This window comes from Pararge aegeria, chromosome 4 (genome assembly GCF_905163445.1).
Source record: "Pararge aegeria chromosome 4, ilParAegt1.1, whole genome shotgun sequence".
Taxonomy (NCBI): domain Eukaryota; kingdom Metazoa; phylum Arthropoda; class Insecta; order Lepidoptera; family Nymphalidae; genus Pararge; species Pararge aegeria.
This window is the reverse complement of record NC_053183.1, coordinates 6,160,897-6,185,221: the sequence shown is the minus strand read 5'-3', so window position 1 is coordinate 6,185,221 and position 24,325 is coordinate 6,160,897. Positions and strand designations below refer to the sequence as shown.

Here is a 24,325-nt window from a genome sequence, read left to right as displayed (position 1 = left end):
TTAAAGTTTTTTAACTGTAATGCAACTTCTACGAAAGAATTTTATTGTTTTTTTTTTAACTCTATATTTCACGAATAAAAAAAACTGTTTATAAAAGTGTGGCAAAAACAAAACATGATACAAATAGAGACATTGTTTGAAAATACATAAAACTAATAGGCATATTTATTAATGAGTCTACATCTCAATCATCTTGATTGTTTTTTCCACTTCGTGTTTCTTTATCAACATTAAGCGCTTAACAATCAATCCTTTTATAGAGCTTACTTACGATGTACAAGGAACGATGAAACTGTTGTGTAATATGTCATGCTGCCTTCCGAACCGCTAATGAACTCTGACTTGAAGTTTCAAAAGTGCTTATATTAAGCCTACTTGAAATAAATGAATTTTGAATTTCGAACTTTTAACTCATCACAAGACTAATCAGTTTATGCTGTGTGTTGTCTGTGTTAGCCAGTCAGTGTTAGAGTAAGTACAAGATTTAACAATACATACATTTATAGTACCTATGTATCCATTTCTTGACCGATTGTTATTATATTAGTACCATAACATAGTTAGTTTTAATGACATAACCAGGAAAATTTATTATAAATTAGACACATTACAAAACGCATAATAATTGTATGTAAGAAACTATAAAATAGACTTTTCCTGCTTGTCAAGAGATTGCTATTGAAACAAATGCTGTCTCAACACAGTTACTAAAGTTTTCTTAAAGTAAGAAAAGTTTGGAACGCTTGGGATTCGAACTCGGCCCCCCGAAAGTGTCGACTTCACATTGCTCCTACCCAATGCGCTATCAGAGAGTCAGAAGTGAAGTAAAAGCGAAAATGAAAGAATAACGTTGCAAAAAATGAGATAAGTTATTTACAATTATTTTTTTATTAAGTTTCACCTTTATATGGGAAGTGACATTAAAGAAAAGTTCCATCATTGTTTAAAAAAGTCACTTGGTTTTCAGATTCGACGAGGGGGGTTTAAATGGCAGTAATTTATAAAGGTGACCTAGACAGAAGGTATTAACTCTCGTGAAAGCATTACAGTGGTATTGTATCGTGAAGAGAAATGTGCGTTAACTCTGTAGCTCATTTATTTTAAACCTGCCGGTTCAATTGGTTTTATATTTTATTTTCAGATAGCTACCATGTCGCGTTTATAATAATTAAATAAGGTGAAGTTTTACGATCCGCATAGTTTATGGCAAATTGAAGGATTTAAAATAGCATTACTTATTGTAACTGTTACTTCAGCTTCCCTTCCTTTCGAATACTACCCTTTTGGTCCATCCCATGAGAGTCCTTCAGGTCAACATTCGATTGTAAATAAGTAAGTATATAAAACGTAAATTATTTACACTTTGGGAAACATACAATCATTGTCAAGGTTTCTGTTTAGAACAATCTAGGTATCTTATTCGAAAATAAATATAAATGGATATGTCAAGTTGACAATCTACAGGCCAAACGGCTGAACTTTTCGTAAAATGATTTCTTTGTAATTTCTGTATTTGTTTATATATATCCAAACATATATAATTATTGTGAAGTACAATTTTTGTCACCCAAATTCCAAGAAATAAAAATCTTTTTCTATGAGACTATGATAAAAAAATATTTGTAAAACCAAGCGATTCTATGTTTACGGATTTAGTACGGAAGTTTCGAGTGCTTTGCGTTCTTTGACGCCCTGAAAACCATATGGGATTGAAAGGATTCCTGTGTAGACAAAATTGCGTCGGTGTCTATTTTCAATTTTCCCTCGGTGAGTATCAGCGAGCGACGGCGCTTTAGCGACGAAGAGCCTCTGTCTATTGTCCGCTCATTGCGCATAGGGCTGCGTTGGGTTCTGCAGAAAATACATTTGGCGGCGGCGGTGCAGTCAGTTAACAATGCGTTAGCTTTTCTCGCGTACTAATTTTCGCCATTTAGGTATTATATATTACTCTGTAGTATATATTACCCTGCTATTGTAAGAAATACGAAAGTTGCTGCGTTAAAGAAGAACGTGCTGTATTCTGCTAGAAATTTCGTTTTTTAAAAACAAGAACACTGGAGTTTTTGATGTTTCATATAAAAGGAAAAATAGCGAAGTTTCACGACTAGGTGTAAATGTTAGACTGACTGCTTTTAACCAATGATATAATCGGGAGATTCCATCACTCTAACAAAATTTGGCATCTTGGATGGCTACGCTTTGGGATATTTTTTATCGCCGTCAAATTATTTTATAATATCCGTGTTATTTCTGTGATCACTGATACTTTGATCTGATCTGTAAACAGACACTTGACAGTACCTACTGCATCGTATTTAATTTTAAACTGACTGCATCTGGAACCTTAATGCAACATTACCGCATTCAAGTAATCTTATGCGGCTTGCAAGTTGCAGACAATGCGCAATAAGCAGCGCAAGAATTACTACTGTATCTACTATCTATGTATGTGTAACCATCTTTCATAATGAAAACAACTTTTGATTAGTGCGAGTGCAAGTTCATTTTGCGATTTAGTCCTTGCTCATACTTTTTTCCATTTAATTCACTGCGCATTGTTCGATCAATGCACATTTCGTGTTGGTGCCGTCTCATTATATTCCGCTTGCCCATGGTTGTCTACTACAGATGGTGGAACGTAAGTGATACTAATAAATACTTGCGCTAGTTACTATACATCATCTGCAAGGCGCATTATAATAACATCAACATTATATATAACATTATCTTAAGTCATATCAGCGGATAACAACACTGACGCGCTCAGATTCTACTGCATATTATCTCTACTAAAACCAGAATTGTCTCATCGCATGCAATAATCGTCTAAGTTGGTCTTTGATATTCGATGTGTGAGACCTACTGATGGACATCAGGGGGCGATAGTACTAGCGCGTGGAAGCCACTGCCTATTGTCTCTGCATATTGCATTCAGGGCTACCACACACTGCATAAGTATGCTTCGGACGCAGTTTTAATGAGATAATGATCCGCACTTATGTGCTACCATCTTTATCTTGAGTGATCGTTATCACACTATATAATATTTATAATATAAATGTTTTATATTATCAAGTTCAAGGAGACAAACTTAATAACTACCTAGAGATGTATCTAATATATCGATTTTCGATGGCTGTGATTTTTTGTGGTAAATTTTTACATTTTCCATATTATGTATACAATGTCTGTGTTCTTTTACGTCATACATTGTGATTAAGAATGTTACGTTTAAAATGTAAAAGATAATCTTGTTCGAATTGTTTTCACATGTTCTTAGTCAGTATTTACGTTTTAAATGATTTATTTATTTATTTTTTATTTATTTATTTATAACGTTATTAATTTATTTATTTATGATATAACGTTATAGCTAGTAGTCCATGGAAAACGTAATCAAACGTTTTTTATTGTCTCTTTTTTGTGACACAGTATAAGTGGTACGAAGAATATCGTCCGTGACTTGACTGAATAGATGTCACATTTCCCGTACAGTCTAAATACAAATTTTCATTTTAATAAGCGGAAAATTACATAGGTTCACCGCAACCGTTACGTTGGACGCCCCTATGCTCCTTCGTCTGCCGTCAGTCGTAGTTGCCGCGAAGCGTGGCGTTCGCGCCAGTGCGTTATGCCGCTTCCGACTCGCCACACATCGGCTATATTCGGAATTCGAATTTTAAATCGGTGATCGAAACGCGTTTTATACGGATGATAACGCACGCGTAACTTTTTCTGAAAAAAGTTTTGCGCAGTGCGTATTGAACTTGAGGTGCAGTTATAAATAACAAATATATTGTGCTGTGTTTTGAAAAAGTCAGCTGCTTCGACGATCAATTCATTGAGGATTATAATATTGGTCTTTTGTAAGGATCCGTTTTACGAGTTGTTGTATTCGGCTTAGAGCTTTAATAAATAATCAAAAAAATAGATTGCAATAGGAAGTTAAAAAAAAAACGGAGATGGCTGTCAGATTGAATGTTTTTTATTGCAGTTGTCTATTCCATTATCGTCGTCAAATCCTACTGTACATCTACATTCATAGGCACCTTGGCCACAATACAAGTTATGGAATGTTATTGAATTTAATCTATACCTAAGTGTTTTGTCAAGCATTTCATGCAGGTACTTAAGTATAATTCTAACAATAAAAAGGCAAAACTGCCATTATTAGTTAGTCCTTATTTTAATAAATTTCACAGTCTACTTGAATTTAAGAGGATCGGGTGAAGATCTTAGCACATCAAGCTTTGATTTCCTTGACGGGGAGTGCTGTAAATTCCCTGTAATGAATATTTTTCTTTAAAACTAACATCACAGCCACGTTAGCGTAAATGTGTCACTTTTTATGTATGACTAAACGTTTGACAGCTCCATACAAAAACAGATTTACACTAGGGGCACTGTGTAATAGTTGCATTAGTATAAGTAAATATTACTTACGAGCATTAGCAATATATAACATAACACACGGAAGTTGGTTTAATTTTGTTTTCAATTGCTAATACTAATGTTTAAAATAACTAGGTACATTCACAATAGAAACTCGGACATTGGTACACACTGATACAATTAACTTTAGTATGAAGTGTCTTGAATTCACTATTCCAATGAATGAAGTAAGCGATAAGTACAGTCAATAAGTAATGCAATTTTAATTTATATTTTGAATTAGGTACCTCTTCTTGCATTGCTTTTACGTGCGTTATGTGCGGTCAGCACAACACATCTTGATTAAACTTTTTTTACTTACGTAATATATATATACAAATATATATTTTAATTATTAAATGTTAAAAACTGGCTTCTGGTTACCATGTTCTTAGTAAAAGCGGATAACGAGGTCCTGGGTTAGATTCCCGGGTCGGGTCAAGAATTGTTACATATTATACGAAATAGGTTGTCTCTACCCACATGCCGGACATAACCTATCACTAATCCTAATCTTACTTATATTAAAAATGCAAGAGGTTGTTTGTTTTATCGTCCTTCCTTTACGCCCTACTAACCAACCAATCTACTTTGATTTTGGCATAGAGTTAGTTAAAAGGACGCAGAGTAACATAGGCTTTTAACTTTTTATCTTAGAAAACAAACATTTCCCACGGGATATGTTAAAGAAAATCTTAAAAAACAAGGTCAACAGCTAGTAGGATAAAAATCGTTAAACCCGACAAACCTGCATCGAAGCAGCATGAGTATAACGTTTGAAGTAGTATTTTCTCTACAACCCTCTATCCTATTAATCAGTGGCGTGAATAGAGGGTATGCACAGGGTATGCAGATGACATAAAGTGAAGAAAATTTGCAGTAAGAGTTATAAAATCTAAAGGATAGGCTTTCTACTCTTACAATGCCTATCCTTAAGTTTTTATAAGTCGTACTGGAGATTTTCATCATTTTATGTCATCTGCCCGCTTAGTGCATACCCTGTGTATACCCTGTATGCAGTGGCATGCATAAGGTTTTTGACTGGGGTAGGCACAAAGATCAAAGATGGCATCAAATGGGTAAATCCTCCTCCTATACAAATTTTGTAAATATTATAGAGTATGCAGTGCTTTTGTGCATAAATAAATAAATAAATAAATAAATATACTATGACAATACACACATCGTCATCTAGCCCCAAAGTAAGCTTAGCTTGTGTTATGGGTACTAAGAAGACTGATGAATATTTTTATGAATAATATACATAAATACTTAGAATATATGTATAAACACCCAGACGCTGAAAAATATTCACGCTCATCACACAAACATTTTCCAGTTGTGGGAATCGAACCCACGGCCTTGGGCTCAGAAAGCAGGGTCGCTGCAAACTGCGCCAATCGGACGTCGAATGTATGTATGAAGTGCACGCCACTGCCTCTATGTACGCCACTGCTATGAACAAGGATACTTGAACCCATGTCTGGAACTTGTATAGACTGATGATGATGGTAAAGATAGCCCGAGTATGTGATCGATGAAAATCCTGTATATTCTTTTACTCCAGACAATTGCCATAGCAATCAGTAATTCCACAATAAAACAAAATAAAGTAAACAAATAGCAAACGTCTGTATCAAGTAAACAAACGACCTAATACGTTTAGATATGACTCAGAGAAGGAAGAATCGTTCGACTTATACATACCTCTGTAAATATTTAATTATTAAAGTCATTTTATGGAATGAATTTAATGTGAGACTCGATGTTTTATTTCATTATGATAATAACCGTTGTTTATTTCGGTGACATAATTACTATTAATGGCGAATCATACAAACATCCGTTTGATATTACTTGTGTAGGAGTTGCAGATGCAGACGTACTTACATACCTACACAGTTTTGTGATGGCTTTGTTTGAATTCATTAATTACCTGACAAGCAATTGCCCACGACTTCGTTCGCATACGATTTCTGCTTCGTAAATTGTTCCCATGAACACTTTCATCGTCTATTGTACTTACACCGTTATTTTTTTAATGCAAAACGTCTTAAATTTTTTTTTTAAATATATTTTTCTCTATTCTACAAAAAAATGCACAGTTATTTCATTATATGTGCACTACAGATTGCTAGCGTTCATGGTTTTCTATATGTGAGTTTGTTAAGAAGGGAATTAATTACAAATTTTGGATAGATTTGATTTGAAATATACTGGGGAAAAAAAAAACAATTTAGTTTTGGTTGTTATTATGTGCTCATTTATTTTTCAATAAATGTCAATAAAACAAGCTCTGAATAATTATCAGCACATGCTTATCCCAATAGTCCTCTGATTGTTAAAGCAGATTTTCGCCAATCTTTTTCATTCATGCGACCAATTCAATTTCATAAAGCAGTAGTACCTACAATGAATCTTGAACGAAGTCGTCAAACTGTTCTTTTTATGATATTCAACGACAAAAAAATCACAATTCTTACGGGACACAAACCCGTTAGTTATTGAATTCCATACCCGATTACACCCGAGGATGAGATAAAGCTGAATGCATAATTATTGATTTCATACTTCACTTATGCAATGTAGGTAACTTTCGTATTGCATAAAAATTCCGTGCCGCTGTCATATTAGCGTGCTCTCTATAGGAGTTAGAACATCTTGGTACAGTTGATATATTTCCTGATTCTGCGTTGCAATGATACAATTTGTTCCAACACAGTGGGTGGGTGTCGACTGCGGTCAGTATCGCTTATTGGTAACATTAATACAAGCGTACGGTCACGCGAGGGTCGAGAACTCGAAGCTCGATATAAATTCGTTGGTTAAATTACTTAATTTATTTCATACGACCAGGCATTAAATATTTTTTAAAGCAAAAATATGATCTTTTAAATCAAATCAAGACTTTACAGTGTTGGTAAGTTATGAAAATTGAGCTTAATTTGCTATACTCCGCGTAAAGCAGGAGAATCTGTATGGTGTAATTTATGATTTCTTCAATCCTTATACTCCACACCAAACAGATCTTCGGCAATGTACCCTCTACACACGTTTCGCTCTGAATCCGGAGCATCCTCAGGAGATGTTGACTTTACAATGTATAATTGTTACGTAATCTATTTTAACAATTATTTATTGTAAAGTTATAAATTACACCATACAGATTATCCTGCTTTTTGCGGAGTATAGCAAATTAAGCTTTATTTTCATAATATATCATGGAGTTCCGCAAAGTAACGCCTGCTTCAATCCAATAGTGTTTGTAAGCTTTTTATCATCCTCAGCCGTCAGCCAATGCTAGGAACAAGCCTTCCACCTCTTTTAATGAAAGTTGGCGCTGCCTTCAACATTTGACGGCCGATTGGCGCAGTTGGCGGCGACCCTTCTTTCTGAGTCCTAGGCCGTGGGATCGATTCCCACAACTGGAAAATGTCTGTGTGATGAACATGTATGTTTTTCAGTGTCTGGGTGTTTATATGTATATTATAAGTATTTATATGTATTATATTCATAAAAATATTTTACAGATGGCAATGTGTGTGTATTGTCGTAGTATATTTATATTTATTTTCTTTATTTAATTGTTATATATATATGTCATTGAAAGTCAATAGAATCGACGGTTTAACATCCTCTCCGAAAGGCAAGAGATTTAAGCAACGCCAATTTTCTTTCTACTTTTTGGCCACGAGAATTTTTTGACATAAACAGCACATAGTAGTTTGTTTTTTGTTCGGGCCAGGCCGAAAACTACACGCGAATCTAAGAGCTTACGTAGTCATGCTAACTTATCAGGATTCAAATAAAAGATAAAGCGAACTTTGAGCTCAAATTAATATTGTAAGTAAGCTTACGATTTTTTACTAATCCCGTGGGAATTATTTGTCTTCCTGGGATATAAAGTTAGCCTATGCTACTCTCCGTCCTTTCAACTAACTCTATGCCAAAAATCAAGTTGATTAGTTAGGCCGTTAAGGCATGGCAAACGAATAAACAAACACACTCGCATTTATAATATAAGTAAGAATTAACATAACTAATATAGAATAAATTTTAATAAAATAAACTTTAACCTGTAAAAGAATATACAATCTTTTTAGTGACTCAGTGGGTTTTATTGCTTACGACATATTTTCTTAATAAGGCGTTGGGAAAAAAGAAAGATTGAGTAGTTGATTGGCAAGCTCTTGCACTGTACTGGCCAATTGCATTCCGTTACAGCCCTTGGTGAAAACAAAGTAATCCATGTGAAAACTAGAAGTTCATCACTGGAAACCATTTCTGTGGTAGAATACAATTCTATAGAAATCAGCGAATATCTTGATCTTTTATGTTTTGTCAGAAATGCTGTTTTTTGCTGTTTGTTAGTTTGCTGTTTGCTCATCTTCAACATTGCTTAGGAACAATAAATCATTTATGATGCCTTATTTATTTGTTTGACCATGTGTGATTTCGGTTTTATTATAATTTAAAATGACTTCATTACAACAACAAACGCGCGACGTTTTATGTTTAAGTCGTATTTGTGACAAAATTAGTAGAATAGAATAGAAAAACTTTATTGCAACACAACACAATAGGAAAAACACAAGGAAAACAGTAATAGTACTAAGTGCTAGGGTGCAAAGGCGGCCTTATCACTAAAAGTGATTTTAAAAGGCAACCTGAGCGTGCAAAGGCGATAAAAAGGTAGTATTTTCTTATATAAACATTTCTTCAATATTTGATTGTCTATCTTCTTTTACTTTCGTGGATATGACTAATCTGCAGTCTACAAAAGTATCTATCGTCCATATTCTCATAGATATTGAGACTGAGCCTCGCTATTTGTAGATTCTCAACCGATGGTGCAAATGATTGTGCAATAAATAAAAAAAAACAATAGAACAATAATATCGATCCATATATGATAGATTTATTACATAAGGTATAAACAACGATTATCTAATGAAAATTAAATCGTTAGATAAGAGGAATCAATCTTTAATTAAAACCCCAGGTAGAAGTTGTCAAACCACAAAATCGGTGAAACTTACAAGCGAAAGTGGACTTCTGAGACATAATATACGAGAGTATTATGGTAATTGCAGTGAGCGTTTTTCAAACGATTACACAATCGATACAAAGTGTGGTGATGTGTGACGATACTGAGATTTACGGATAATCGCACGGCCTTGCAATGCCGATTTGAAACAGGGTCATTTGATCGCGGAGTCGAAATCAATATCACAATGACACCTAGGTAGTAAGACAATACAAATTCCATTTTTTTACCTGACTATGGCAGAGCAACTAAGTAATGTTTCTATTTGATTATCAACTGTCCTGTTTTCAATTTGTCCTGTTTTCCACTGAAGCGTTGCCTTCATATAAATCGAAGTAGGTAAATAATTACTATGTATGTGTTTAGATTTCTGTGGTCGACCCTGTTAGGTCGACTATGATAAATGAGTCGATGTCGTTTGCTTCATCTTAGCGTTATATTATGTCATATAATATGACGTTTTGAAATATTCAATAAGGCGAACATGACAAAAACTTCACGTAAAATGGGAAAAAATTATCGCTTCCAGAGTACACGAAAAAGTAAACTTAGCTAGTGCTTTACGTGTTGACGAAATATAACTTCTACTAGAAAATAACAATATAGCGGCAAAGCAACATCATGGTGAAAAAAATTAATGCGCTAAAATTGTTGCGCTTTATTAAAATACCTGCATACTCTGCATTATACGAAATCCAAATTTTTATTATTTTTTGTTTCACTGCAGAGTATTTATTGTCATCAAATTTTGAACTTGTAGGTCTACTAAAACCTATATATAATAGAAAAAAGAATATAATATAGATGTGAGTTTTTTTTAAATGATAATAAACAGAATTATATCAAGAATCAACAAGCTAGTATCTGTAGGTTTCTGAGTCGAGTCTTTTCAATTGAAAATAAGATCTATTTCCGGGTCGTTTTTTGTTATTCTATGGAGTTTCACCCCTTGTATGGCATTCCTTAGTGTATCCAGTATCGGCATGATTACTTTTCCTGTTTTCTTTTCCCATCCGATGTCCGCTACTGATTAAACTTTCTTGTATTGGAATGCCGCTTCAATGCCTTGATCGAGGTAACCGCGTTTAACTGAGATAGAAAAAAAATCGAGACTAATTAATTCTCCTTCGTTGTTACGTATTGTATCAGTACAGGATTTAAATTAATGAATAAACTGCCTTTTTTTTCAATTTTAATTAATTTAAGAAATGAATTATTGGTTAATTACAGTGGTAGGTTAGATTACCAGTTAACAGGTTGGCCAAGTAACTCATTATTTAAATTAACGAACGTTTATGAGTTACAAAGATGTTCCCTCATAACTTTTCGGGTCGGATTGAAAAATCCTCGTTAAAAGTGATAAAAATTAATAAATTCCATATTTTATATATAACCTATTGCTCGTAGTTTCACTTATTATCTATTTTGATACAGTGGACGGTGCTATATATTAATATAACTATAAACGCAAAAGTGTGTATTTATATGTGTTTGTAGCCGTCGTACCGTGTAAAGCTGATTGAGCTGATTTTAAGGAAATTTGAAACTTACCCGTAGGTGTCTTTCTGGGGAAAGACATAGTCGCTACACGAAATCTTCTCCAGCTCCAGGGGAATCATTAATTCTACTCAGACGAAGTTGGGCATCCGCTAAAATCACCTTGAGTAGCACACTACTACTTATGTCTTTTTCTTTGATGGAGAGTATTAAACATTATGTTTTAAACTTCGCTTATTATAAATCTGATTTAATATTATAAACTTGAGCTATGTACTTCTGCTGACTGTCTCTGTCTATGATTTATAAATAATGGTACTAATTTTGCTGCGTAGGGGCGTAGGAGGTCCCGGGATTTCTTTTAATTTCAGGGTAAATCAAAAAGTCATCGTGGACGAATTCGCGGGCTACAGCTAGTATAACATAGTCTAAACTAACTGAAGAATCTGGCTTTACGAGAAAATTTTATTTTTCGAACAAATGTTGTTGTTCCTGGTTTGCGCTTTTAATCACACAAATGAACTCTATTACTCGTAGTTACTATAGAAAATAAATCCATGTAAATTGCTAGACTATATTGTTGGGCAGGATATGTGGGGGTCAATTTGGGAGGCTGCCAAACTAAAAGATTTATGAGACGATTAAAGGATGCGGCACGGGGTTTTCTCATTGCTGGCGGGACACGCTTGTAACTGGAAATTCTACTATATATTCCCATATTCTTATATAAAATTTTCCTATATCGACATTTTTGTAAACTTAGAGCCGATTTTTCAATCGCCAAATAGTCTACATTCAAGGACACAGGAGGATAGATAAGACATTTTGATAGATATTTTTCATGAATTTCGCCATTGAAAATGAAAAATGCTTTCGGTACTTATCATAAAAGAAAAACAAAACAGAATCAAAAGTACTTAATATAATAAAGTAAGATAGATTCTGGCAATTGAAACTGAAATCCGTTCGTGTTTATCTACGTATTACCGCAAAGTTTATGATATCTAGAAATAGTTTCCTTTGGTAACATAACAGAATGCGCATGAATACATTTAAAATGGTCTTTTAGTGGTAAATCCCGTATTCGATTCCCGGCTTAGGTCAAATTATGTATTGTTAATTTTAAAATATGCTCAGGTTTGGTCTGGTGCAAGTCTTTAACCGCGGCTAAGTTATCAGTTTAGCTTGCGTACATAAGATGTAACTTTATTAAACTAAAATGTTTATTAACAGTTTTTTTTTTAATTCAACATCAAGGCTTTGACAAGTTTCGAACGTACAATGAAAAACTTCACCTTCAAGTAGGTAAATGAACATTTAAGTATCCATAAGAGTACAGTTGTTTGCCTCAAACCGCCACTTCATAACTATCTATGTACTTTTAACCATATATTTCGTGAAAGCTATTGTTTTAACCCCAACATATTTATCAGATGGCGTCGTCATACACTTAGACGATTATATGCACTAATTAAACAGGGGCGTGATGAATGGTCGGCTAAAACGTTTAAATTGCTGCCTGAACTGGAACCCTCCGACAAACTCCTGAATTAGGTACTAGCCATAACGCCTGAGGGGCGACCTAGGCTTACCCCTCCGCTAAGCTCCCCGTGGGGATGCGTACTGAATACATTAAAGTGCAGTTGGTAAGATGGGAGTTGAGGGTCATACGTTTATTTGTGAACACTAAACAACGCGGAGTGTAACACTCAGGTATAATTGCAGACAGCGCTCTGTCTATGTCTCAGTATAAGTAACTTTAGTTTAGTGTGTACCTGAGTATGTATTGTTAATTTTAAAATATGCTCAGGTTTGGTCTGGTGCAAGTCTTTAACCGCGGCTAAGTTATCAGTTTAGCTTGCGTTATGTACGCAGATGTAACTTTATTAAACTAAAATGTTTATTAACAGTTTTTTTTTTAATTCAACTGGCAATATGTTGATGTTCTAAAAGAACTTATAGTCTGAGTTCCTTCTATGTTCCTTATTCTAAGGTTGCCCAGCAGAGATTCATTGGACCTTTTGTTTCCTAATTTTTCTTTATATTTCTTTCCTTTATTCTTGTTGAAGTATACAAATTAATAAAAAAGATTCTTTGTAAAATTGTATTTTTTTTAAATGTGAAATCCAGTCTCAGAGATGTTTAAGACAAAGCAACCGGCACCTTATCTAAATCTACCTAAACCATTGGAACACCTAAACATACATAAATAAACAGTTAAAAAGATTACCCTTCCGTAGTCGGGTGAAAACAAGCTCAATTATAATTCCTTAACGAAACCTGTTTAGTTTTTCATCAACTGGAAAAATTCAAAAAAAGTGCGCAGGTTTTTCCTCGAAATCGCTTTTGTTAGTCACTGCAGAAGAGTTACAAAGCCTGTCTGTCGCTCTCAAATCTTGGACAATACATGACATACAAAGGCAGGCAATGTATTGGGCACCTACTCTATTTAGGTACTGCCCCAGTCTGTTGTGCTCTATTTGTACCTACTGAATATTATGTCGATGATGATCTACGACGATAAATTACCATACAATACATCATATCGCGTTCATAGATCAGTAAATATACTATTTATACTTTTATTTAGTCATAGGTAAATAGGTTTTCATTTCATACCCGTGTATACCACTGGCAATTATTTTCACGACTTTGTTACAAAGTAAGGCGTTATTAGTATTATTTTAAAGAATACATATTTTGTTACTACCTTACGGAAAACACGAACTCATTTTAAGGACGAGTTGAAAAGCTGTCACACCTCTATGATTTCGTCCGTGTTTTTATTCATTTTTTTTAAACCCGCATGACCTACCTCATTAACTACATATTAAATAAAACATAGAAAAACTGATTTGAGGGAAAAAAAATAAGAACGGACGTGAAAACATTTTTCCGTAAACTTGGCTAAGATCCTGTTCTGAAAGTGATCTTACGTCCTTTTAATTTTCAAAAACTTATCTCTTTTGAATAATATAACACACGTTTCTTCTTTCACGTTTTTTTTCCCCTATCTTTGCTAGAAATTCATCATTTAAGTATTTCTGTAAATTAAGGATTACTATTTCTATGTTATTGATGAATAAAGTTCTCGCCTTCGAAAACAAAACCCTGTGTAATTAACCATGTCTGTTATAGCTTCGTTGACATTTAGCTTACTTATATAAATTATAATAATAGCACTAAACACTAGAGCAAGATAATGATGCCAAGGTTATAGCAAACAAATCGCCTATACATTTATTATTATAAGCATCAAAAATACATGTTTCCTTACAAGGCATTATTGTTTAAACAAGTGCATCTTGAGTCAACGGTGATTAATCCTTGGGTGTTCGAAATCTCTTTAGGGCTGTCCAAATTGTCAAAAGTATTTTAAAATCGAGTGTAAGAACTTGTTGCTGAGGCAATATTAGTGAACATAGTAGCTTTTTTTAAACTCCGGTGCAAAAATGCGGTATTCTAAGTTAAACGTACGATTGGACCGATTTTGATGCAGTATTTTCTATTTGAAAGAAGTTCCTGTAGCTATAGATAGTGACTAGTAAGGCGCATGGCTGCGCGGCTTCCTAAAGCTTTTTTCCATCTATCTATTAATGATTTAGACTATCATGAGTACTGATATCAACAAATTTTAATATTTTTATCCTTCAACAATACGAACCACTTCACTATTACTATTCAAAAATATATTCAAATAATAAAATTCCATATTCAAAAATTAAAAATGTTTATCTACTCTTTCACATAGTAGGCCTATGTATATTAGATAAACACTCACAGGCACTAATTAAATGTCAGACTCTACCACCTCTGCATTTGCACCGAGAAAAAAAAGTTTTAGACTATGGAGTCTGACTTTTTTGAAGACCTCCCTACTGGAGAAAAACAGGAGTTCACATTGATAGGTTCTTTTAACAAGCTTATTACGTGTGCATTTAAATATTTAATTTAGTTTAATTAAGTATTATAATATATTCTTGGATGGACCTTGGCTGACACACTATCCTGTGTCTTGATGTACCCATCTAAATAATAAATTTTTAGTTAGTTTTTTAGTAAACTAGCTATAGATCTTCAGATGAAATTTCTATTCAGCAAGGATATCCTTGAACGTGTAGTAGCCCTGTTCTATCGCGTAATGAAAACGCTTTTGTCCGTTCAGCTGACTTCAAGGACCTATCGAACGTTCTTGAAGAGAGCCGTCGCCTTTTCCATTAACGATTTAGTCATCAAGTCTTGTTGGGTCAATAGCCTTAGATACAATTCGCATTTTCTTATTATTTCTTAACTTATGAAGTAAAACGTCGCTGAATTCAATTTTGACCCTGGTGCAGCAAAGAGCGCTGTGGTTTTAAGTGAGTGGTTTCGGGTTCGACCACCGGCAGAGGCAATTTGGAAATTTATAATTTCTGAATTTCCTCTCGTACAGTCTGGGGAATACTTCGGCCGTGGCTACCACCCTTCCGACCAAGACCTGCTTCCCTAGGTTTTTAGCGTACCGGTACGATGTTGCATAGAAACTAATCTGTGTGGGTTTAATATAAATGCCATAACCCCTGACAGGTTAGCCCGTTATCATGTTTGACTGCATCAGCACTTCCTAACTTGTATTGCAATAAACAAAAATGCTCTTATGTCGTGTCACCATTTGAACGTAGAGTTTAATTGTTCTTTAATTAATTAATGCAAATCTTTCCTACTATTAATACTAATCTTTAACATTCATCATCATCATATCGACCTATTACCGGCCCACTATAGGGCGTGGGGTCTCCTACCTCCTCACGTTGTTTTCCTTCACCGTTGACGCAAGTAATATTTTAATTGCTTGAAACGCACATAACTTAGAAAAGTTACGGGTGCGTGCTGGGATTCGAACTTTCCCCCCCCGAAAGTGAAGTCGAAGTCCTACCCATTGGGATATAACCGCTTCAATATTTAACGTAACTTATACAACAAGTACGTATATGAAGAGGAATCAGAATGTACTTATGAGTTATAACCATGTTTTGATGTCAGTACTTATGTATCTTATATCATTAGTCCGCACGAAGGACGTGTTCTGCAAGCTGATGGGTTTGGGAGGCACCACCAGTCACACAAGGCCATTATTATTTGATTAGCTGACAGATTAAGATGCCCTCTACGTTCAGACATTACGATGTTACAGTGTTACAAATATTTATACATCGTATTATAAATTATGAAGTGAGCTACCTAAATAAGTGTACATAGAATTGCAATAAAAGGATTAAAGTTATGAAATGTATGGAAAGGGGCCTTAACAATTATTCATTGTAAAGTCATCATCTCCTGAAAATTCTCCAGTTTCGGAGCGGAACGGGCGTAGAGGGTACATTGCAGAAGATCTGTTTGGTGTGGCGTAAAAAGATTGAAGAAATTATAAATTACACTATACAGATTCTCTTTTCGCGCAAGTTAAGCTTAATTTTCATAATATATGGTAAATGTTTTCACTTTAACCACGGTTGCATTCTTTGTTCGTCAATATTTGTTGAGGGTTTCTGCAAGAAAAAACTGCGATGTGTTGACGTTAACATAATAAAATGAAAATAATCTGTGTTACTTATCGAGTACAGTACAGTATGTAACTGGATACACTCATAGTGTAGCGTAAACTCAAAATATAAATTTAAAAAAAACTCCCGCAATATTGTGGTGGCGGCCATATTCGTTTATTAAATTTGGTCATACTAGTCAAGCCGTATGATGCCTTTTTAGTAGTAATCGAAGGGTGTCACCGAGAGACAGACACAGAAAGACACACCCACAATAACGTCAAATTTATAACAGCCTGTCATTATTGCCTCCGATTTTAAAAAGATATTAAAATAAAATGAACATATATTTTGATATTAGTACCTACTATCTGTATAACGTTACACTTTATTAGTATCATGAAATTAATACTTTCAAAGTAGTTTATAAGTATATTATATATATAGGTATATAAGTATATGATGTCCTTCTTGTAAGCTATTATTTTAAGTGCAGTGTAAAATAACCACATGCATGACCATGTGGTTATTTTAATATGCAGTATTAGATTTTTCAGCCACTTCTAAGTTTCTCATTGAGCTGAAACTTTTCAGATATTTTTGGTTTAAGTAACAATAGATTTTGATGTTAGATTTCCTTTACATTGTTCATCTATTTTGAGACGTTGCTGGCTCTACGGTTAGAATGAAATATTTTCGACGACCGTTAAATGAGGTTTCCTACTAAGGATAATAGGCTTGTCCAAGCATAGACATTTAAATAATGGACGTTTTTATACGCACTCGTGCTTATCTTTCCATGACACAACGACTTAGCTTAAATTTTTTAAATATTTATCAAGGAGAACTACTATGTCACCAAAATCAGGCTCGTAGTAAATGCGTGAGAGAGTCCACTGTTAAAGAATACATTAGATAAGTTATATTGCTACCTACTTACTACTTCTTAAATTGTTATGACGAAAATCTCAGTGCACAAAATGTTCCTTTGACGACGTTTAATTGCATTGGCATTATAAATAAATATAATATAATAAATAAATATACTACGACAATACACACATCGCCATCTAGCCCCAAAGTAAGCGTAGCTTGTGTTATGGGTACTAAGAAGACTGATGATTATTTTTAAGAATAATATACATAAATATTTAGAATATACATATAAACACCCAGACACTGAAAAACATTCATGCTCATCACACAAACATTTACGAGTAGTTGGAATCGAACCCACGGCCTTAGACTCAGAAAGCAGGGTTGCTGCCCACTGCGCCAGTCGGCCGTTAAAAAATTGGCATTGATGTTAACTTGACAACTTTAATAATAAACGTTAACAAACTTATTTGACCACTCAAATTACGCCTCACATCAGGTTCATCATCGGTCGTAAATAAAAATCCGTAGCAAAATTCATTCATTTTCCGATATAAATTTATCTTTATTGTATAAACAAAATTTATGTTTGCGTTTACGTCAATTTTCTTCATAAGTCCGGTGTTTGGTTACTATTCGCAATGACTAGGTAGTGTTACGCAGCCTTATTTATAGTTTATATGGAGTATGCCGCCATTAAATTTTGATGGTGTAAACAATGGAGCTGGCAATGCGCCACCCGTCGTGACGTCTCGCTATCACCACCTTGGTTAATGTCTTTATTGACTAGCAATTCAAGGTTAATTGTGAACAGATTTTTAATTACTGTAACCCGTCAGCGTAAATGCGGTCCAGTGTAGTTTAAAAAATGAGGATTGCACTAAGAGCTAAAGGTGTTCAAACACCGTAATGCCTACGTAACTACTTCTAAGCTTCCGTCATTTTCATTTGGTATGTATTTATGCAACTTTAAGGCATACATAAGTTGCTGGCATGTACCAAAAGTTGCTAGTTCGGTCTGAAGGATACAAACGTGTTTTTACGACAGCACAGAATTGAAAAATCTCGACCGAATATAATTTTTTTAACTGTTATTCGGTAACGATTGCGAATTTCTCTGTATATTTTATTGATTTAGAAAATATCATGCATCAAATTATAACTGTGTATTATAAATTTGAAAACACAGCATACTTTTTGTCCCAGAATAGAAATCACATAACGCTCCTTCGGGATTTATGAAAAATAGAAATTGGCAAAATTTTGCATGGATATAACTTGCATCCTGGAGCCTAGGCTTTTAATCCCGGGAAAACTGTCCGTTCTTGTGGCTGGAAAAAATGCAGACGAAACCGCGGGAAATAGCTAGTTTATGTTATTAGTAGAAGATGACTGATTGGTAGTTTTAGTAAAAGATTAAAAGGCGACGCCTCCACGAAAACGAAAACAAACCGTAGATTATTATCACTAATAAATAATTCAACAGTAATAGTTCACTCGTAGGAACATAATTAACGGATGAGTTGTTAGAACGTGGGACGGACACTCAGATTACCTCCACGTGCGAAGGTGAGATGAGTAATTTAATAGTTGGTACTAGTGATACCTACGTTAGAAGGTAAATACCAACGGTTTGATGAGAATGACGAATCAATCATCATTCTCATCAGCCTCAAAAGTCCCATTGCTGTCAAGTTCTTATAGGAAAGAGGAGGTATAATGTGCAGGAAACATTTTCGAAAATCAATACAGTAAGCAGAAAAAATTCTATTATAATGTTAAGGATTGCGTAAATGATAAAAAAAGCTTGGGTGTGAATTGCTCTAACTTCATAGCTTAATATTAATTTACTTTGAGATGGTGATAACAAAAAAATTGTACCCGGTATCTTTGTGGGCTGTTCTTAGACCAGGGTGCGTTTTGAACCCTCGTAGCTTTAGGTTTAAGTTGGCGAACGTAGTTATCACCTTGCCCTTACAATTATGTAAACATATATGTATGAACGCTTCGTAAGTGCCTGTGGTAGGCCTACATGAATAAAGGAAATTTTAAATTTGAATTTCCAATAAGTAAATAGAAACAAATTTCGAACTACAGATAACCACTCCAATAATATGGTATAGATAGGTCAAACATTAATAACACGTGTTGAGTGGATAAAAATGAATCTCGAATGGTGATTTGTTTTTGATCGCCGTCTATGGTGACCTTACGTCTGGCCTACGAACATGGCAATGCCCAATTAAGTAACACTTCAATTTTTGACCTGACCTGCAATTCAAACCCAGGACCTTGCAATCCGTGGTTGAGCATGCGACCCACTAGAACACGACACTGCGTTGATTTACCAATGTTTAAAATTAGCCAGCGTAACATGTCGATATGCTCTGAAACGTCATAAGACTGTGGTTTCCCGCGCCCACACTTGCTATTTGAGTTCAGAAACTAATTTATTAGGATATTGGTTATTAATAAGTTGGAACGCGCTACTTTCCGGGTTCATACACAAGATGATCCTGGGCCCCAAGTCTGCTATTACAATTGTGTGTCAGTGATCGATCAGTGACTTCATAATTGTCAATTTTGGCATATTTGGTAGTCTGCTAACACAATGGTGTCATTATGGTGTCATTATGATTTTCCGATGGAAGACCACTGACACGTCAATGAACATTTGCTAGTCTGCTGCACAATGACAATTCAATGATCGCACGAATTGGTAGTCTGCTAATATTTTGACAGTTCTATTGATCATTGTAAGACCATTGAGGAGTCATTGCCTTTTAGCAATATTATTGTTGATTACAATTAAATTGTGAAGTGTGAGATCATAATATTCAGATTAAGGTGGAATATTTTTAAGTTGGCTAAGACTATTGATGTTCTTCAATACCATTTGATTGAGCGTAGCAGGTGCCGTCGAGCCCGCAGCTTGCTAAGAAACAATGTAGACTACTTTTAGGATATTCCCGATGCGGAATTTATAAAAAAAGGAGTTGCTTGGGAAGCAGACTGTAATGAGTCAAGTGTGGGAGCTCGCTCCACTTGGGCATTCCCAAACCACGTCGGAATGATGAAATATTGGCGGAGGCAAAGGTAAGAAAACAACTTTAATTTTCGTTGCTTTTTAATTAAGTATAGTACCTATATCTCAGAATATGTTATGATGGCATGGCTGTAATGCTGGTATTTCTGTTGCAGTTACTGGTAGCACTAGCATTTTATGCATCTGGCTCTAAAAAATAACGATTGGGCAGAGAGCCCCCCACAATGTTTCTCAGATCACTGCCTCAAGAGCTGTGGGACAAATAACGGAGGTGCTTAACACCAAATTTAATACAAAGTGTTAAATGTCCAGAGTGATAAGGATGCCATTAAGGCTAAGTTAAGAAATTATATTTTACCAGTTATATGCTGAGTACTTTAGCTTTGAGCTTGTGAAGATTGCAGATGCATATTGTGTTTGGCACAATATAAAAGCCACAACACAATTAAAGCAATTTTTCTGCAAGAGGCATTTAACTTTTGTGTGTTATTAAAATTATTTTTATAAATCTATGAGGAGACAAATAATACAAGTTAATGAAGATAAGACACTGAACAATGATTTTTATTTACAGTAATTTAGTTTACAAATGAATACATGTACAAAATGAAGACTCTTCAGCTGGCTTCCAATAAAAGCAGGAGGATATAATTTTTTCTTTAAATAGCAAATTTCATTTTGAAATCCAAACCTTTATTGTTACCCTTTTTATATTCATTCCAAGAATTATTTATTTTATCTGATGAAATTCCTTATAGATAGATGACAGAATTCTTCAACAGATAACAGCAAATCACTTTGTTCACGATTAGAGCCGAGTTGGACAGCTCTATCACATAAGGACTTGGTTCACAGAGACTTCAACGAGTAAACCAGGGTCTGCTTGAAGGTTGGGCACTGCAGCAGGCTCTTGTCAAAAGACTGTGGACAAAGGCATATATTATAAGTATATGTGTTCCAAGGGTTAAACATAGTGTTTTGTCCTATTAATCTATTGTTTTTAATTATTCTACAACAATTTTTTACTCTGTTACAGGGATGCTGGTCACAAATGGGTCCACAAGTTAATAAAAGATAAAAATTTTAAAAGAAAATAGAATGGAATGAAAACCTCCTAGCTTTAGTTTTAAGTTAAAAAATGTAGTTAGCACCACCATGATAAGTACAAGTTCATAAGCACCTGTGATATGCGTACATGAATAAAGAATTTAAGAATTTTATTGATTTTTTGATTACTCCCCATATTTGTTTTTTTAAATTAAATTACCAGAGATACTGTTGAAAAAACACACCAATTTGATACCTACTTATACTTCATATCATGCTTAAACAGTACAAGATTTCATTACTTACTTTCGCTCTTCTGTGGGAATTTATTTATAAAATTTGAGCGTAGGTACGCAACCCAATGCCGCTTCGCCGGGCAACGTCCGTTATTGATACAGCCGCAGTGTCCAGGCTGATCTGTCTAACTCTCCAAAAGCAGCGACGAAGTTTGCTTTGTTGAGCATTTTGTTTGTTTTGATTATTCAATTCAATTCAATTCTTGTTTATGGATTGTTTTGATTGTAATTTATATATTTTCACTAGCACGAAATAACGTCAATGAAATTTAATGTCAATTCGACAGTTACAGATTAAATATAATTATTTTTGACAAACACACAAAATATTTGTTTTTTGGATTCCTTCGATTGTTTTACTAAATGTGATACAAAGTTCGTCTTTAGAACACAAATCAATAACATTTAAAAATATTTCTTATCAAAAATTCGCTTAATTGGACATTATTAATTAATGGTAGTTTTTTAAATTTTACTTCTCAAACACATTTTGAGCAAATGGCAACACTGATTCCCTTTCTACCACAATGCAATTATCATCCAATTACAATCCAATTGTAAGACCATTGTGAATTTAGTAGACTACGAACTTTTGGCACAATGATAATTGGATTGCAATGGAATGGTGTCATAATGACAAATCTTGTAAAATAGCAGACTTGGGGCCCTGTTCCATAGATATAAGGCGACGTACAGACGAGTCGCAGAAGCATCTGTTACTTAAATATTTTAAGGTGTTGAATGAGGTTGAAGGAAATTTTAATAATCTATGTATTTTTTTACAACGACACAAAGATAAGTCATTTTTAATCATATTTATGACTTGGCTATCCGCTTTACACGATTAACTAAATTTTCTCGGTTTACAAAGTTTCCTACCTCGAACAAAAATTAGAAATACATATTCCTATTATTACATTTTTTACTATTTAGACATTACTGAGTGAATTGCTTGTTTAAATTTTTTTTTTAATTATATCTAAAAAAACTTAAGTTAGATAATGTAACAAATTAGTTATTTTATACTATAGTAATATTGTTTCTTTAAAATGTAAATATAACCTAAAATAAACTATTTAAAACTAAATAAAATCTAAAACGTCCTCGAAACCACCGCAGCGAGGCACAGTTCCTAAGATGTTGGCAGCATTGCCCCTTTTAATGGCCAAACTAATTCGTTGGCCAAGGTAACTGCCCGCTCTGGGATCACCGGTAGACTCGATAACCCTTTTCGATAATTCTTTGAAAAGGGCTTCGGTTAGATAATTAATTTAATTTATATTGACCTAAAAATTCCTAGAAACCATCAATAACTAAATACTACACTGCAAAAAAAATTCAAAGATTCAAATTGCAACGTCGCGCGTCGCATGGATTCTAAAATCGAATCCGGTCATCCGGTCACGATCCCTACCAATACCCTCTAATTTTCTACCAACATAATGTATGTATCTAGATTTGAAAATAAAAAAGTAATTCTTTAAGTTAATTCCCTATCTCCTGTGAGAGAAGAGGCCTAAAGGTACATTAATTGCTATGCAAGATTCCCGTTGAATCAGAATGGTTTATGCTATTGTATTCAGCTTAAGTTCGCAGTGACGTGTACTGACCATTTTGGCGCAAGTAGTTAAAACAATGAAACCATTCTTGGCCTGATACATAAGGATTTATAGCATGATGCGTTATCGATCAATATTCTTTAGGGAATGTGACACATTTTAAGTCGGAGAACTATTTTTCATGGGAAAGTAACCTTATTTTCTGAGGCGGTGAATATAGATCTTATATATAATATCTAAAAGTAAACGACCGTATTATTTGACGTATATGTTTAATTTAAAACTAGTCAGGCAAATCGCGAACCTGTGAAATAATTTAATTTCTAAGCTTGAATCGTTATCAAAGTAGAATATTTAAAAAAGCTTGGGTGTGAAATGCTCATACTTCATAGCTTAACATTAACTAGACTGTGAGATAGTGATAACAAAAAAAACCTGGCTAAGTCTGTTGTAGGCTCTTCTTAGACCAGGGCGCGTTTGGAACCTTCCTAGCTTTAAGTTAACGAATGCAGTTATCACCATCACTAACATTAGTGTAACATGTTAAATGTATGAACGCTTCATACGTGCCTCTAATAAGGTCTATTACATGAATAAAACAATTTTGAATTTGAATTTAGTGTTTGAATTTGAAAAAATGAGTTTTTACTTGCAGCTTCGCTCGAGATCATGAAGATTTTGTGAACTAGTTCGGGTTGACGTTTTTCAAAAAATATTTTATTAATTGCATGAAAAGTAACCTAAGTCCTTTTCTGTACCTCTGCGATGCAATCAATCCATGATTATCGGTTTATGTAGGTAAATGCAGGAAAGTGTAACAAACTCACAGTCCCATTTATAATGTTTGTTGGGATTAGGATGTAATGAAGCTTAAATGGCACGATTATCATTTTGGGAGCGCTAATAGGTTATTAGATCACTTACAGTTTCCCAGAGCGTTTCATTAGCGAAATTCGTTGCACCAGTTCAACAATTACTGTATTCCGGTTCAAATGTGGAATATT

The 24,325-nt window shown here is 34.3% G+C and overlaps 1 protein-coding gene across 10 annotated transcripts in view; it reads left to right on the top strand.

Annotated features, from left to right (window-relative positions):
• The window catches only part of LOC120637945 (ras GTPase-activating protein raskol), a 213,909-nt gene that overhangs the window by 96,580 nt on the left and 93,004 nt on the right, over window positions 1–24,325 (top strand). For 3 of the 10 annotated variants that reach the window (XM_039910032.1, XM_039910034.1, XM_039910030.1), the window contains exon 1: window positions 3,625–3,772. The exons of 4 other annotated variants lie outside the window; for them this stretch is intronic. The gene's annotated coding sequence lies outside the window, so the exon portion shown is untranslated. Of the gene's footprint in view, window positions 1–3,624; window positions 3,867–24,325 lie in introns of those variants that run through there. 3 more of the 10 variants (XM_039910031.1, XM_039910028.1, XM_039910029.1) reach the window with 2 other exon arrangements.